The sequence below is a fragment of the Loxodonta africana genome, chromosome 1, assembly GCF_030014295.1.
Source record: "Loxodonta africana isolate mLoxAfr1 chromosome 1, mLoxAfr1.hap2, whole genome shotgun sequence".
NCBI lineage: Eukaryota > Metazoa > Chordata > Mammalia > Proboscidea > Elephantidae > Loxodonta > Loxodonta africana.
The window spans coordinates 84,527,685-84,542,842 of record NC_087342.1 but is presented as its reverse complement, the minus strand read 5'-3'; positions in this window follow the sequence as shown (position 1 = coordinate 84,542,842).

The window sequence follows — 15,158 nt, the reverse complement described above, 5'->3', positions numbered from 1 at the left end:
GGTTGGCAGCTTCAACCCACCAGGCACTACTTGCAAACCCTAAGGGGAAGTTAGTTCTACTCTGTCCTATAGGGTCACTATGAGTTGGAATTAACTCTTCAGTAATGGGTATGGGATTTGGGTGTGTACTGCCACAAGAATGAATAGATCTGTCTTGGAGGAAGTATAGCCAGAATGCTCCTTATAAAGGAGGATGGGGAGACTTCATTTTACATACCTTAGACTTGCTATTAGGAGGGAGCAGTCCCAGAAGAAGCACATGCTTGGTAAAGTAGAGGATCACCAAATAAAGAGCAAGACCCTCAACAAGATGGATTGACATAATGGCTGCAACAATGGGTTCAATCATACCAACCACTGTGAGGATGGCGCAGGATGGGGCAGTGTTTTGTTCTGTTGTACATAAGGTCACTATGAATTGGAATGACTCAATGGCACATAACAACAACAAAAATCTTTATACTGCCATTATCATGTAACGAAAATATATAACTTCAATATTCTATGTTTAAATTTTTACCTATGACTGACAAATCTGTTCCTATTAAGATTAAATCATTTTTGTACAGATCTCAAATACTGCTGCCATCTCCGTCCACCTACTTTAAATACCCCTCATATACATACTGTCTTGGTCATCTAGTATTCCTAGCACAGAAATACCACAAGTGGATGGCTTTAACAAAGAGAGATTTATTCTCTCACAGTCTAGTAGGCTACAAATCCAAATTCAGGATGTTGGCCCCAGGACAATGCTTTCTCTCTGTTGGCTCTGGAAGAAGGTCTTTGTCATCAGTCTTCTGTTGGTCTGGGAGCATATCACACACAGGGGCCCCAGGTCCAAAAGACACACTTTGCTCTCGGTGCTGTTTTCATGGTGGTATGATGTCCCCAACTCTCTCCTTGTTTCCCTTTCATTTTATCCCTTGAGAAATAAAAAGTGGTACAGGCCACACCCTAGGAAAATCCTTTTACATTGGATCAGGGATGTGGCCTAAGCAAGGGTGTTACATCCCTCCCTAATCCTCTTTAACCACAGGCAGAGATTATGATTTATAATACATAGGAAAATCACAAAATTGAGATCAACCACACGTGGCCTAACCAAGTTGACACATATTTTGGGGGGACACAATTCAATCCATTACATATGCCAAATGACTTCCCTAAAATATATTTCTATTGGAGCTATTATATGCATTAATCAAGGCCTTCTCAAAGTAATGTTATCAAAATAAAGTGTAGTAGTAAGTTGGATACCAAGAATAATATGATTATAATGTTAAAAAGTCAACCCTGATATCAAATTTTTGTGTTCATCCAACAAGTTCATAAATGGGTAGTAAGTAAATGCGACATATGTATCAACTCTTTTTTAAGGCCAGCATGATCTTGAATAAGGATATCATTCCTTACATTATAAGGGTATTATTACAAGTGGGGAAAATCATATACCAGTATCTCTCAAAAATTCTTGACAAAACATTAGTATATCAAATCCTGAAATAAAGAAGAAGAAAAAATAACACATTTCAACCAAGTGGGTTTACTTCAACTATTTAAGGTAGATTAACATTGGAAATAAATCGCCACTTATTCCATTACTGAAATCCATGACACTGACAACATAAGTGAAAAATAATATCTAGAAATAAACTTCCTTAGCTTGATGATGACTAAACTTCCAGCAAACATTATGAAGCATAAACAACCTGATCAATTGAACAGCATATATAGCCTAGAAACAGACCTAAAACATATGCAGTCAGCCAGTGTACAAAAAATGTGACGTTGCATTGCTGTAGGGAAAGGATGGTCTTTTCAAAAAATGGGTCCATATCAAATGGATATTCACAGAGGGGAAAAACATGTAGATTTCATATACAAAAATCAATTTCAAATGGATCACAGATACAAATGTGAAAGGTAAAGCAATATGGCTTTTAACGGTGTTTGTGAATTTTTAATAGGAAGAGATTTATTAAACAGGACACAAAAAATATTAAGTATATTAGAAAATGACTAAATCAGAGTATAACAATTGAGGGAGAGGAAAATCTCTTTAAGAAACACTGCAGTGTAGCAAAATATTATTCAAGAGCCTTCTGTTCAGCCTTCTCTGGAGGGACATTGTTGCCATTTAACAAGCTGACCTTACACTGGAGAAAGGGCTTATTAGATAGTGGCGCTGAATGATTGCAAGTCTCTTATGATCTTCTTACTTCCTAATGCTGCTTTGATCACTACGTGGCATGTGAAAAGGAAAGAAGACATGAGAATGAGTTTTAATTGATTCACTTTCATTATGAACAATAATCAGTTCTTTATGGTCTTTCTCTAAGAGAGAACACATCAGGGGTAATTTTGCTGTATGGACTATTATGAAACTCATTCAAAATGTTTAATAGTTTCAAACTGCATTGGGAGCAGTTAAAATCCAAGTAACAGAAACCTCTGGGACATGGAGAAAGTGATATCATGAATACTGGTAACTCTGTTCAACTTTATAGTGAGATCCTTTGGGTCATATTCCTCTCTTGTAAATAATTGCTTAAGTGAAAATCTCCCTTGCTCTTCCATGGATTTTAAACAAAAAATACTAGTCTCTTTATTCAGAATCCCTAGTTACGCAGAGGGACAGCATGGTCAAACCAATTTTTCAATTTCTTAGGGAGTAGGGAAAAACTTTAAAAAAAAAAAAAATTTTTTTTTTTTTTTTTTTAAGGGAAAAACTACCGAAAAGGTGAATAGCAAAGGATAGAAGCATAATACTGGTACTTCAATATTCCCAAGTGTGCTTCTGTTTTTCCCTTCTCATGCCTTTACAATATAAAATCCATAAGAGTAAATAAGCCAAATACTCAATAAAGGAATGTCAAATTATGTCTTCCTTTCACTTAGAAATCGTGGGGAAACGTGTGCAAATACAGGAAATCAAAGCCCTTGAGTGCTTTTCTTAGTGGTTTATCTTCATTATATCTATGATCTTATGAAGAATTATCAAAGATTCTTAAAAAAAAGAAAACACCTAGTCTTTTTCTCTAAGAAGACAAAATAAGCTTAATTAATGAACAAGCCATCAGTGTGAAAGTGGGTTAAGTAGTATATATGCAACAAACAAACTGAAATTTAAATTTAAAAAATATGAAATAATCTAGGAGAGATACTTTTTTTTCAACTAAAATGAGGTTCTAAAATTATAAAGAGTATAATTTGAAGTCATTTTAATTGCTTCATCTGTTTTTATTTTAAAAAAATTCATTTATTTTTAATCTACTAAATTGCTTCCGGTGGCGCAGTGGTTAAGAGCTCAGCTGCTAACCACAGTTCAAATTCACCAGCTGCTGCTTGGAAACCACATGGGGCAGCTCTACAGTGTCCTTCAGGGTCTCTATGAGTCAAAATCTACTCGATGGCAAAAGGTTGCATTTGATTTTAAATTGCTTGGGAATTGCAAAGAAATACTAAAGTAATAATTTTAATTTTATGATATCAGAAATCTGGGGAGCTGGGTAGTTTTGAAGTTGTGGAATGTAATATACTTTAGTCAAAGGTAGAATCTATGCATCATAAACAATGCATCTAATTTGTTATACAATTAATGATTTGCAAATAATATAAAAGTACACTTTCCTTACGATGTGAAGTTTGTTTCATGGTCAAACCTAAGCAGGAAAGTCAAAATAAATTGTGTTTTATTATTTTCAATTTTTAAATTTATTTTGAGTAATGCAGGTTCAAGGATAAGTTATTAAAATGTGAAGTGAAAGTTAACTATGTACCCCACCTAACCCAAGGCTTATTCCCCCAAAAGAAATTAATGTTGTTTCCACAAGTACATGGAAAATATGCCATTACAGCATACAAATGAAATACGCTGTGTACAATGCTCTGTCACACAATCTATCATTTTAATTAACAATGTATCTTGATCATGCTTCCATATGAGTACAAGTTTATTTGTGTAGGTCTGTTAAATGTATGAAATATTTGGTTAAGAAGTTTCTTCATGATTACTAATGTTGTTTTTGAATTTTTTATATGAATATAGTGTTGTACATATATTTTTGGAAAGTCATGTAAATATGCATGCAGGATAAAAACCAAGAAATGAAGTTAGTGAAAGTTGGTTCAAAAGGTTTATACGTTTTTAAATGTGAAAGTTAATAGCAAATTGTCTTCCAGAAAAAAAGTTTACATGCCTCTGCACAGATTATGACATTGGCCATTTTTGCATATATGCACCAATATCTGTGTACAACAATCACTTAACTATATGCCAACATGTTAGGAGAAAAAAACAAAAAAGCTCAACTTTTCAATTTCCATTTCTTAATTAGAATAGAATTGAAATAATTTTCATCTATGTTCGTTGTTGTTTTTGGTGCCTTCGAGTTGATTTCGACTCATAGCGACCCTATGTACCACAGATGAAACACTGCCTGGTCCTGCGCAATCCTCAAAATTGTTATGCTTGAGCTCATTGTTGCAGCCACTGAGTCATACATGTTTATGTGTTTATTTTTCCTCACAGTGCCTTTTCATGATATTATCTCATGTTTTCTTTGTGAAGGCATCCCTTATTTTCTTGGAGGAAAAAGCTAAAAAGTTATTTTATATTGAGAAAAAGAGTCTTTTCCTATGTGTATTAATGGCTTTATTTGGATCCTGTTGTATATGAGTTTATCCATGACTGAATTTTATACTGAAATTCATGACATGTACTTTTTCTCAAATCTTTTTTGAGAATTTTTTGAAACTAACACCTGTGTTCATATTCTGAATTATAAAGTTTTTAAACTCAATTGTGACTTTGAAAAACACTTGTACAAATTATAATAGCACTTCTACAATGGCACTGTGAGGAGATCCACAGACCCATAATCCAATGAAACATCTATGTTGTTGTTGTTCTTAGGTGTTCTGGTGTCAGTTCTGACTCATAGTGACCCTATGTACAACAGAGCAAACACTGCCTGCTCCTGCACCCTCCTTACAATCATTGCTATGTTTGAGCCTGTTGTTGCAGCCGGTGTCAATATATCTCACTGGGGATTCTTCCTCTTTTTCTTGACCCTCTACTTTACCAAGTATGATGTCCCTCCTGATAACATGTCCAGAGTACTGAGACAAAGACTCACCATCCTTTCTTCCAAGGAGCATTCTGGCTGTACTTCTCACAAGATAAATTTGTTTGTTCTTCTGGTAGTCTGTGCTATATTCAATATTCTTTGTCAACACCATAATTCGAAGGCAACAATTATTCTTCGTTCTTCCTTATGCATTGTCCAGCTTTTGCATGCATATAAGGTAATTACAAATACAATGACTTGAGTCAGGGGCGTGTTAATCCTCAAAGTGACTTCTCTTCTACTCAACAACTTAGAGTTCTTTTGCAGGAGATTCACTCGATACAATATGTAGTTAGATATCTTCAGTGCTGCTTTCAAGGGCATTGATTGTGGATTCAAGTAAAATGAAATCCTTGACAACTTCAATATTTCTTTGTGATGATGTTGATTATTGAGATATGGTAACTCACTTGGGGTGGGGGGGGCAGGTTCTCGGCATTTGTTATTACCTCCAGTTCTGAATAACCAAAAAAAACAAACCCAGTGCCGTTGAGTTGATTCCAACTCATAGCGACACTATAGGACAGAGTAGAACTGCCTCATGGAGTTTCTAAGGAGCGCCAGGCAGATTCAAACTGCCAACCCTTTGGTTAGTAGCCATAGCATTTAACCACAACGCCACCAGCTGAGGGTAAATCCCTGATGAGTATGGCCCTGAGGTCAAGGGCTCCCCTCCTCCACCCAGGCCTCACTCATACAGTGGAAGAGATACCACAGGCATTTCAGGCCAAGAATACCGGGATCTCAATAACGCTCCCCCGAGCTCATTGTACGGTAGAGGCCCAACGTTGGGAAAGGCAAGCAGAAAAGATGAGAGGCTACCACTCCAGGCCAGCACAAAGAAGTGATACCATTCACACTCACCATCTTTGGAACAATGGCTCAAAGCTTTTGCAGGGGCAGAGAAAACCCATAAGATCAGAGACCTCAGAATCTGTGCCTGAAGGAACCGACTTTATCTGAAACAGAGTATGATAAAGTTTAAACATAAAGGGGATTTTTCATCATAAGCTATTAAAGGGAAGCTGGAAGTTCTATGAGAGCAACATACTAAACTGTAGGCCAGTTAGTTTACCAGAGAGAGAAAAGGAAAGAGCTAAGAAAAGGCCTTCTGGGGCCATGTTGTTTTTAGGTGCCATAGATTTGATTCTGACTCATTGCAACCCTATGTTCAAGAGACTAGAACACTGCCCAGTCCTGTACCACAACAAGCCTCAAGGAGTAGCCTCAGAAACTGTCCCTTCAGAACTGGATTAGACTGTGGAGCAATTTATATCCCATGTTGTTGTGAAAAACAATAAATCAAATCAGCCAGCAATTAGTAGGGCCTAACTGCTTTGTATGATACCAAATGAAGTAGACAGATTAACAGAGAAATCAGGAAAAGATAATCAAAGAGAGCCTTGCTAAAACCACTGTCATCCCAGAGTGGCTTTGAACATTCCCAAGGCCTTCAAGGACTGACATCAGAGGCTTCATACTATAGGGGAAATTGTTGTCCTTAGTTGCCATCAAGTTGGTTCCAACTCAGAGTTGGTTCCAACATACACACACACACACACACACACACACACGTACAAATAAATAAATAAATAAACGATTGCTGTTTAGTCCATTCTGACTCACAGCAATCCTATAGGACACAGTAGAACTGCCCCGTAAAGTTTCCAAGGTGTGCCCAGTGGATTTGAACTGCCGACCTTTTGTTTAGCAGCCATAACACTTAACCACTACATCACCAGGGTTTCCATATATTTGTATATAAATACGACACACAAAGAACAGGAAATGGTGACACATATACAGCAAGAAAAATGGGCAACAGAAGCTACCAGATGTCAAATGCAGCAGACAAGGACTTCAAAACAGCCATTATAAATATGTTCAAAGAAAATCATGCTTAAAGAGGTAAAGGAAGGTATAACAATGGCTCACCAAATACATAATATCCTTAAAGAGATGTTGTTGTTATTAGGTTCCACTGACTCAGTTCCAATTCATAGCTACCCTATGTACAACAGAACAAACACTGCCCAGTCCTACGCCACCCTCATGATCATTATTATGCTTGAGCCCATTCTTGCAGTCACTGTGTCAAACCATCTTATGGATGGTCTTCCTCTTTTTCAGCGACATCTACTTTACTAATCATGATGTCTTTCTCCAGGGACTAGTCCCTCCTGGTAACATGTCCAAAGTATGTGAGACAAAGTCTCACCATCCTTGCTTCTAAGGAGCATTCTGGCTGTACTTCTTCTATCTTTAAAGATATAGAAGTCCTAAGAACCAAATATTTATTCTGAAGTTGTAAAGTATAATAGGTGAAATAAAAATTTCAACAGAGATCCTCAATAGTAGATTTGAACTAGCAGAAGAAAAATCAATGAACTTGAAGATAGATCAATACAGATTATGCAATCCAAATAACAGAGAAAAGACAAAATGGAGAAAAATAAAGTTTCAGGCAAAAACAAGCCATCGCTAAGTGAACAACACACATTAATGGGAGTTCTACAAGGAGAGAAGAGACGAAACAAGCAAAAATATATATATATATTCAAAGATGTAACTGCTGAAAACATCACATTTGATGGAAAACTTTAGTCTACATATCCAAGAAGCTGTTTTCGCTGAGTAGGATAAATGCAGAGATCCACGGCCAGATATATCATAGTAAAAATGCTGAAAGTCAAAGGCAAAGAGAAAATTTTGACAGCAGCAAAAGAAAAACGACTTGTCACATACAAAAGGTCACCAGTAAGATTGATCTGACGCCTCATCAGAAACAATGGAGGCCAGAAGGCAGTGAAATGGCATTTTTCAATTGCTGAAACGAAATAAAATTGTCAACCAGAAATCTTATATCCAGAAAAACTATCTTTGCAAAATCAAATAAAAGGCCCTCCTAGATAAATAAAAAACCATTGCCATTGAGCTGATTCCAACTCATAGCAACCCTGTACCAGGGCTCCTTATAGTTGGTTCTGACTCACAGCAACCCTATAGTAAAAAAAAAAAAAAAATTTTTTTTTTTTTTTTATAGTAGTAGACCTTTATAGCATAAGAGTCTGGTTCCCTTTTCATTATTCATTGTTAATACATTCTGTTTTTTTGTTTTGTTTTGTTTTTTGTTTTCTAGATCAACTATTTGTAGGAGATTCATGTTGGAGAGGAGGCAAGTCCTTGTCCTAGGTTAGCAAAAATATTGCTTATGACCCAGGTTAAAAGTGTGTGGCAGCTGTTTTGGCCTTTGCTTCATCTCAACCAACTGAGCTTTTCTGCTGTAAGTCATCTGTAAGGCAAAGTCTCTCCACTCTATAAACAGAAGACTACATTTTCAAAAGCAGTGTACCTCCATGATTACTAGTTCCGCTTTCCTAGACACCATAGGGAGATCCAAAATAATTTATATTGACAGGCTTCATTCCATGTTCCTGTTGCTGTAGTAAGAGACAGTTGACTTTATACTCCAAAGAGATCTTTTTCTGTTATTTTTGAGTTCAGTAGTGATGGATGCACTCATCTTAAGCCTCCCTCTTTGACCTTCACTACTTTCAGAAATCAGTATTTTCCAATTCTGGTTTTCAAGTGTATCTTAGATTATTTTGCTTTTTGATCTCATTAATTTTGGGTCTATTTCTAGAGAAGAATGGGAAAAGAAGTTATTGTATTCAACCATAAGAACACTGGAATTTTTATATCTCATTGATGATTGTTCCTTAAGATTCCTTCAGGCCTAAGTTCTAATGTCCCTACAGAGTAACCTATCCAGCAAAAGAAACTAGTGGACATTTTTAGAAAAACCGTATCTATTAACTGGCAGTGTAGCTTTATTGGGTTACATTGTATAGCATTTTATGAATAGAAGTAAAAGGCAACATTTCTAAACTCTACACTCTGCTTCTAGGTCTACCATATCATTACCACTGGTATTTCTGTGTTACTTTTTTATCCATGGCATTTTTTTTTTTTTCTCCTCTGATCACTTTGGGAGATTGCTACTAGGAGCATTCACTGCCAGATATGCCCCTCTATGCAGAAATTCTAAATAACTTTGTCAATAAAATGTCTTTCAAGACTTCAGATCACTAATAAGAAAAAAAAAATAAGATATGTTCAATTAAAAAACAAGGCATGGAGTTAGAAGATAAAGACTTGTGTGTTTCATCTGTACTTGTTTATTACTTGTTCACACTGGGCTTGACACTCAGTGTTCATTCATATAGAAAAGGAATAATACCATCTACCAAAAATGTTTAAGGATCAATAAGACATTATGTACAAAAAAAAAAGTGTTATGGCTAATAAAGCACAAAATAATTAAAATCACTATAATTATTTTCATTCGTATTACCATCATTTATAATAAGGGTACCAGTAATCGTTATTCAATCATTATTCAAAGTTAAGTAAAGCAGCTAACTGTGGAAACTGATAGCTTACATTCAAGGAGAATTTCTTGATTTGCTTTACTTGTATCTGTATTTCTGTGTAATCATCGAGATACATTAACTGCTTTTGAGATACTTAAAGTCCCCAAGTATTTTATCATTGCTCAAAAATTTCATCATTTCCTTAAGGGAAAACTAATTAGTTACGATTCACATCATAGATGCATCTCCTTGAACTCTTCAAGGAGGGAGACAAGAGCATTATTATTTGGGCCTCTGAACTGGGAGAGGTGAGAGGCAGAAGAGCCTCCTTGGACAGGCAATAAAGTTTCACTGTGACAAGTGGGCAGAAATGGGAGCAGTCTCATTCTAGAAAATAAATATGCTTTTATCTTCAGGATTGTTCTTGGCTGAATCATCAGCACTGAAAAGTTTAGTCAGCTGAATTAGGGTAAGTGGGGAGAAATTAGGTTGTCTTTGATAATATTTTTGTTTTGTTTTGTTTATGCAGTGATTTGCATACAACTTTCTGGCTTTCACAACAATTTTTCTTGCTACAATGGTATATAGGATATGGGCTAATCAGTACGTTAACATCTTTTGTGTAAAGATGCTAAGAACTCAAATGGCCATTCCTCTTTACTCATGTGCTCATGATTAATTCTTTACCCCCATGATCTATTTTCAGAAATGTTTAGTAAGAGCTGACTACATACTTGAGAAGGTCCCTGGGGTGGTTCAAACGGTTTGTCCCTGACGGCTAACCTAAAGGTTGGCAATTCGAACTCACTCAGTAGTACTGGGGAAAAAAAGACCTGGAGGTCTTCTTCTGTTACTATCACAACCAAGAAAAGTCTAGGAAGCAGTTCTACTCTGTAACACATTGAGTTGTCATAAGTAGGAACTGACTCAACAGCAACTAACAGCAACAGGTACTTTAGGAAACATACATTTAACAAAATAAATGTGTATCACAGTGAAAAAAGCAGTAGATTTGTTGGAGGAGTAAAACTCATGGATTCAGTGTTGAACTATAATGTGTGAAATGAGTTGTAAACCTATGTGCTTATGTGAAACTAGGACTTAAACCTATGTGTTGATGCTGAGCATGCTGGCAAAATTGTGCATCTGGTAATAGAGTAGGAAAGTGAAATTAATAAAGATAGATGGCAGCTATCTGCCCAGAGCTAGTAACTGAAGCCACAAAATGAAGGCAATCAATGAAACAAAGAGTAAAGCAGATATCTGATTAGAGAACTTTGGGGACTGATAGAGGGAAGGGGGTGAAATGAATGTTAGAGAAATGAATGGTAGAGTAAAGGAAAGTAAAGAAGAAAAGTGAATGCCAAACAAGTTCTAATGGAGGTTCATGATACGCACTCAGTAGTACTGGGGGAGAAAAGGCCTGGAGATCTTCTTCTGTTACTATTACAACCATGAAAAGTCTAGGAAGCAGTTCTACTCTGTAACACCTTGAGTTGTCATAAATAGGAACTGACTCAACAGCAACTAACAACAACAGGTACTTTAGGAAACATACATTTAACAAAATAAATGTGCGTCACAGTGAAAAGAAGCAGTAGATTTGAACTACTTTGAAAGACAGGAAAATTATTTCAAAAATAAGATATTGGTCAGTGTTGCTATAAGGCACATATAAGCATAAGCAATTTAGATAACTGAGAAGAGATTACTGGTTTAAGAAGTTAGTGCCACCTTTGTCTTTGAGGTAATATTTTTTAAATAACGTATGTGAGAGAAGCCATATTGTATTTTTGAAGACATGATTTGAGTTGTGCTTTAGGGAGAAACTTCTCTTTCAGAGTTTAATGCAGGGGATAGGTGAGGATCACAGATTCTCTTTTATAATGGTAAATATTTACTTGCAAACTTCTCTATGCCTAAACCCTGGATTAGTCACTAGGAATACAACTATGAAAATAACATTCCTTGAAGAGGCTTAACATTTTGACTGCAAAGTTATCACAATTGAGTAGTTTTATAGACTGAGGGGAAGATGTAAGTGAGTAGTAGAATCGCAATATAAAATTAAGTAAGGGATGAATTTATGTTGTTGTTGTTAGGTGCCATCGAATCGGTTCCCACTGAAAGCAACCCTAAGGAAAACAGAATGTAACACTGCTTGATCCTGTGCCATCCTTACCACTGTGTCAATTGGCCTAACTGAGGGTCTTCCTTTTTTCCGCTGACCCTGTACTTTGCCAAGCATGATGTCCTTCTCCAGGGACTGGTCCCTCCTGACAACATGTCCAAAGTAAGATGCAGTCTCGCCATCCTTGCTCCTAAGGAGCATTCTGCTTGTGCTTGTTCCAAGATAGATTTGTTCATTCTTTTGGCAGTCCATGATATATTCAATATTCTTCGTCAGCATCACAATTCAAAGGCATCAGTTCTTCTTTTGTCTGCTTTATTCATTGTCCAGCTTTAACATGAATATGATGCAATTTAAAATACCATGGGTTCTGTCAGGTGCACCTTAGTCTTCAAGGTGACATCTTTGTTCTTCAGCACTTTAAAGAGGTCCTTTGCAGCACATTTACCCAGTGCAATGCATCTTTTGGTTTCTTGACTGCTGCTTCCATGGCTGTTGATTGTGGAGCCAAGTAAAATGAAATCCTAGACAACTTCAATCTTTTCCTCATTTATCATGATGTTGCTTATTGGTCCAGTTGTGAGGATTTTTGTCTTCTTTATGTTGAGGCGCAATCCATACTGAAGGCTGGGGCCTCTGATCTTCATTAATAAGTGCTTCAAGTCGTCTTTTCTTTCAGCAAGCAAGGTTGTGTCATCTGCATGACGCAGGTTGTTAATGAGTCTTTCTCCAATCCTGATGCTCCATTCTTCATGTAGCCCAGCTTCTTGGAGTATTTTTTCAGCATATAGATTGATTAGGTATGGTGAAAGTGTATAACCCTGATGCGCACCTTTCCTGACTTTAAACCACTCAGTATTCCCTTGTTCTTTCCAAACAACTGACTCTTGTTCTATGTAAAGGTTCCACATGAGCACAATTAAGTGTTCCGGAATTCCCATTCTTCCCAATGTTATCCATGATTTGTTATGATCCACACAGTCGAATGCCTTTGCACAGTCAATAAAACACAGGTGAACATCCCTCTGGTATTCTCTGCTTTCAACCAGGATCCATCTGACATCAGCAATGATATTCCTGTTTCCACGTCTTCTTCTGAAACCAGCCTGAATTTCTCGCGTTTCCCTGTTGATATACTGCTACAGCCATTTTTGAATGATCTTCAGCAAAATTTTTCTTGTGTGTGATATTAATGATATTGTTCAATAATTTCCACATTCGGTTGGATCACCTTTCCTGGGAATAGGCATAAATATGGATCTCTTCCACTCAGTTGACCAGGAATCTGTCTTCCATATTCCTTGGCTGCATTCATTTGTTGAAACATCTCGATTGATATTCTGTCTGTTCCCGAAGCCTTGTATTTTGCCAATGCCTTCAGAGAAGCTTGGACTTCTTCCTTTAGTACCATTGGTTCCAGATGGTATGCTACCTCTTGAAATGGTTGTACTTCAACTAATTCTTTTTGGTATAATGACTCTGTGTATTCCTTCCATCTTCTTTTGATGCTTCTTGCATCGTTTAATACTTTCCCCATAGAATCCTTCACTATTGCAACTCGAGGCTTGAATTTTCCCCTCAGTTCTTTCAGCTTGTGAAATGACAAGTGTGTTCTTCCCTTTTGGTTTTCTATCTCCAGGGCTTTGCACATGTTATTATAATACTTCATCTTCTCAAGCTGCCCTTTGAAATTTTCTGTTCAGTCTTTTACTTCATCATTTCTTCCTTTTGCTTTAGCTGCTCGATATTCGTGAGCAAGTTTCAGAGTCTCCTCTGACACCCATCTTGGTGTTTTCTTTCTCTCCTGTGTTTTCAATGACCTCTTGCTTTCTTCATGTACGATGTCCTTGATGTCATTCCACAACTCATCTGGTCTTTAGTCACTAGTGCTCAATGCATCAAATCTATTCTTCAGGTGGTCTCTAATTCAGGTGGGGTACACTCAAGGTCATATTTTGGCTCTCCTGGACTTGATCTGATTTTTTTCAGTTTCAGCTTGAACTTGCATATGAGCAATTGATGGTCCATTCCACAGTCGGAACTGATGATACTAAGTTTTTACTTTGTCTCTTTCCACAGATATAGTCAATTTGATTCTTATGTGTTCCTTCTGGTGAGGTCCACGTGTGTAGTGCCATTTATGTTGGTGAATGAAGGTATTTGCAGTGAAGAAGTCATTGGTCTTGCAAAATTCTACCATTAGATCTACGGAATTGTTTCTAACGCCATGGGCATATTTTCCAACTACCGGTCCTTCTTTGTTTTCAACTTTCGCACTCTAATCTCCAGTAATTATCAATGCACCCTGATTGCATGTTTGATCAATTTCAGACTGTAGCAGCTGATAAAAATCTTCCATTTCTTCATTTTTGGCCTTAGTGGTTGGTGCGTAAATTTGAATAACAGTTGTATTAACTGGTCTTCCTTGTAGGCGTACGGGTATTATCCTATCACTGACAATGTTATACTTCAGGATAGACCTTGAAATATCCTTTTTGACGATGAACGCAACACCATTCCTCTTCAAGTGTTCATTCCCTGCATAGTAGACTATATGATTGCCCAGTTCAAAATGCCCGATACCAGTTCCGTTCAACTCACTAATGTCTAGGATATTGACTTTATTCTTTCCATTTCATTTTTGATGTTTTCCAATTTTCCTAGATTCATACTTCATACATTCCAGGTTCTGATTATTAATGGATGTTTACAGCTGTTTCTTCTTATTTTGAGACGTGCCACATCAGCAAATGAAGGTCCTGAAAGCTTTACTCCATCCACATCATTAAGGTCGACTCTACTTTGAAGAGGCAGCTCTTCCCCAGTCATCTTTCGAGTGCCTTCCAACCTGGGGGGCTCATCTTCCACCACTATATCAGAAAATGTTCTGCTGCAATTCATAAGGTTTTTGCTGGCTAATGCTTTTCAGAGGTAGACTGCTGGGTCCTTCTTCCTAGTCTGTCTTAGTCTGGAAGCTCAGTCTGGAACAGGACCTTAAGAGACTGCAAATGATGAAATGAACAATACAGAGGAGAACAAATAATGTCTTAGTCATCTAGTGCTGCTATAACAGAAATAGCACAAGTGGATGGCTTTAGAAAGAGGATTTTTTTTTCTTATAGTCCAGTAGGCTACAAGTCCAAACTCAGGGCATCAGCTCCAGGGTAAGGCTTTCTCTCTCTGTCAGCCTTGGAGGAAGGTCCTTCTCATTAGCCTTCCCCAGTGAAGGAGCTTCTCAGGTGCAGGGACCCCAGTCCAAAGGAAACACTCTGCTCCTGGTGCTGCTTTTTTGGTGGTACAGGGTTCCCCTCTCTGCTAGCTGCACTTCCCTTTTATCTCTGGAGTGGTGTAGGCCACACTCCAGGGAAACTCCCTTAACATTGGATCAGGGTATGACCTGGTCAGTGTGTTACAATCCCACGCTAATCCTCTCTGAAATTATAATTACAAAGTGGGGGAAAACTACAGAATACTGGGAATCATGGCCCAGACAAATTGATACACACACTTTTGGGTGGACAT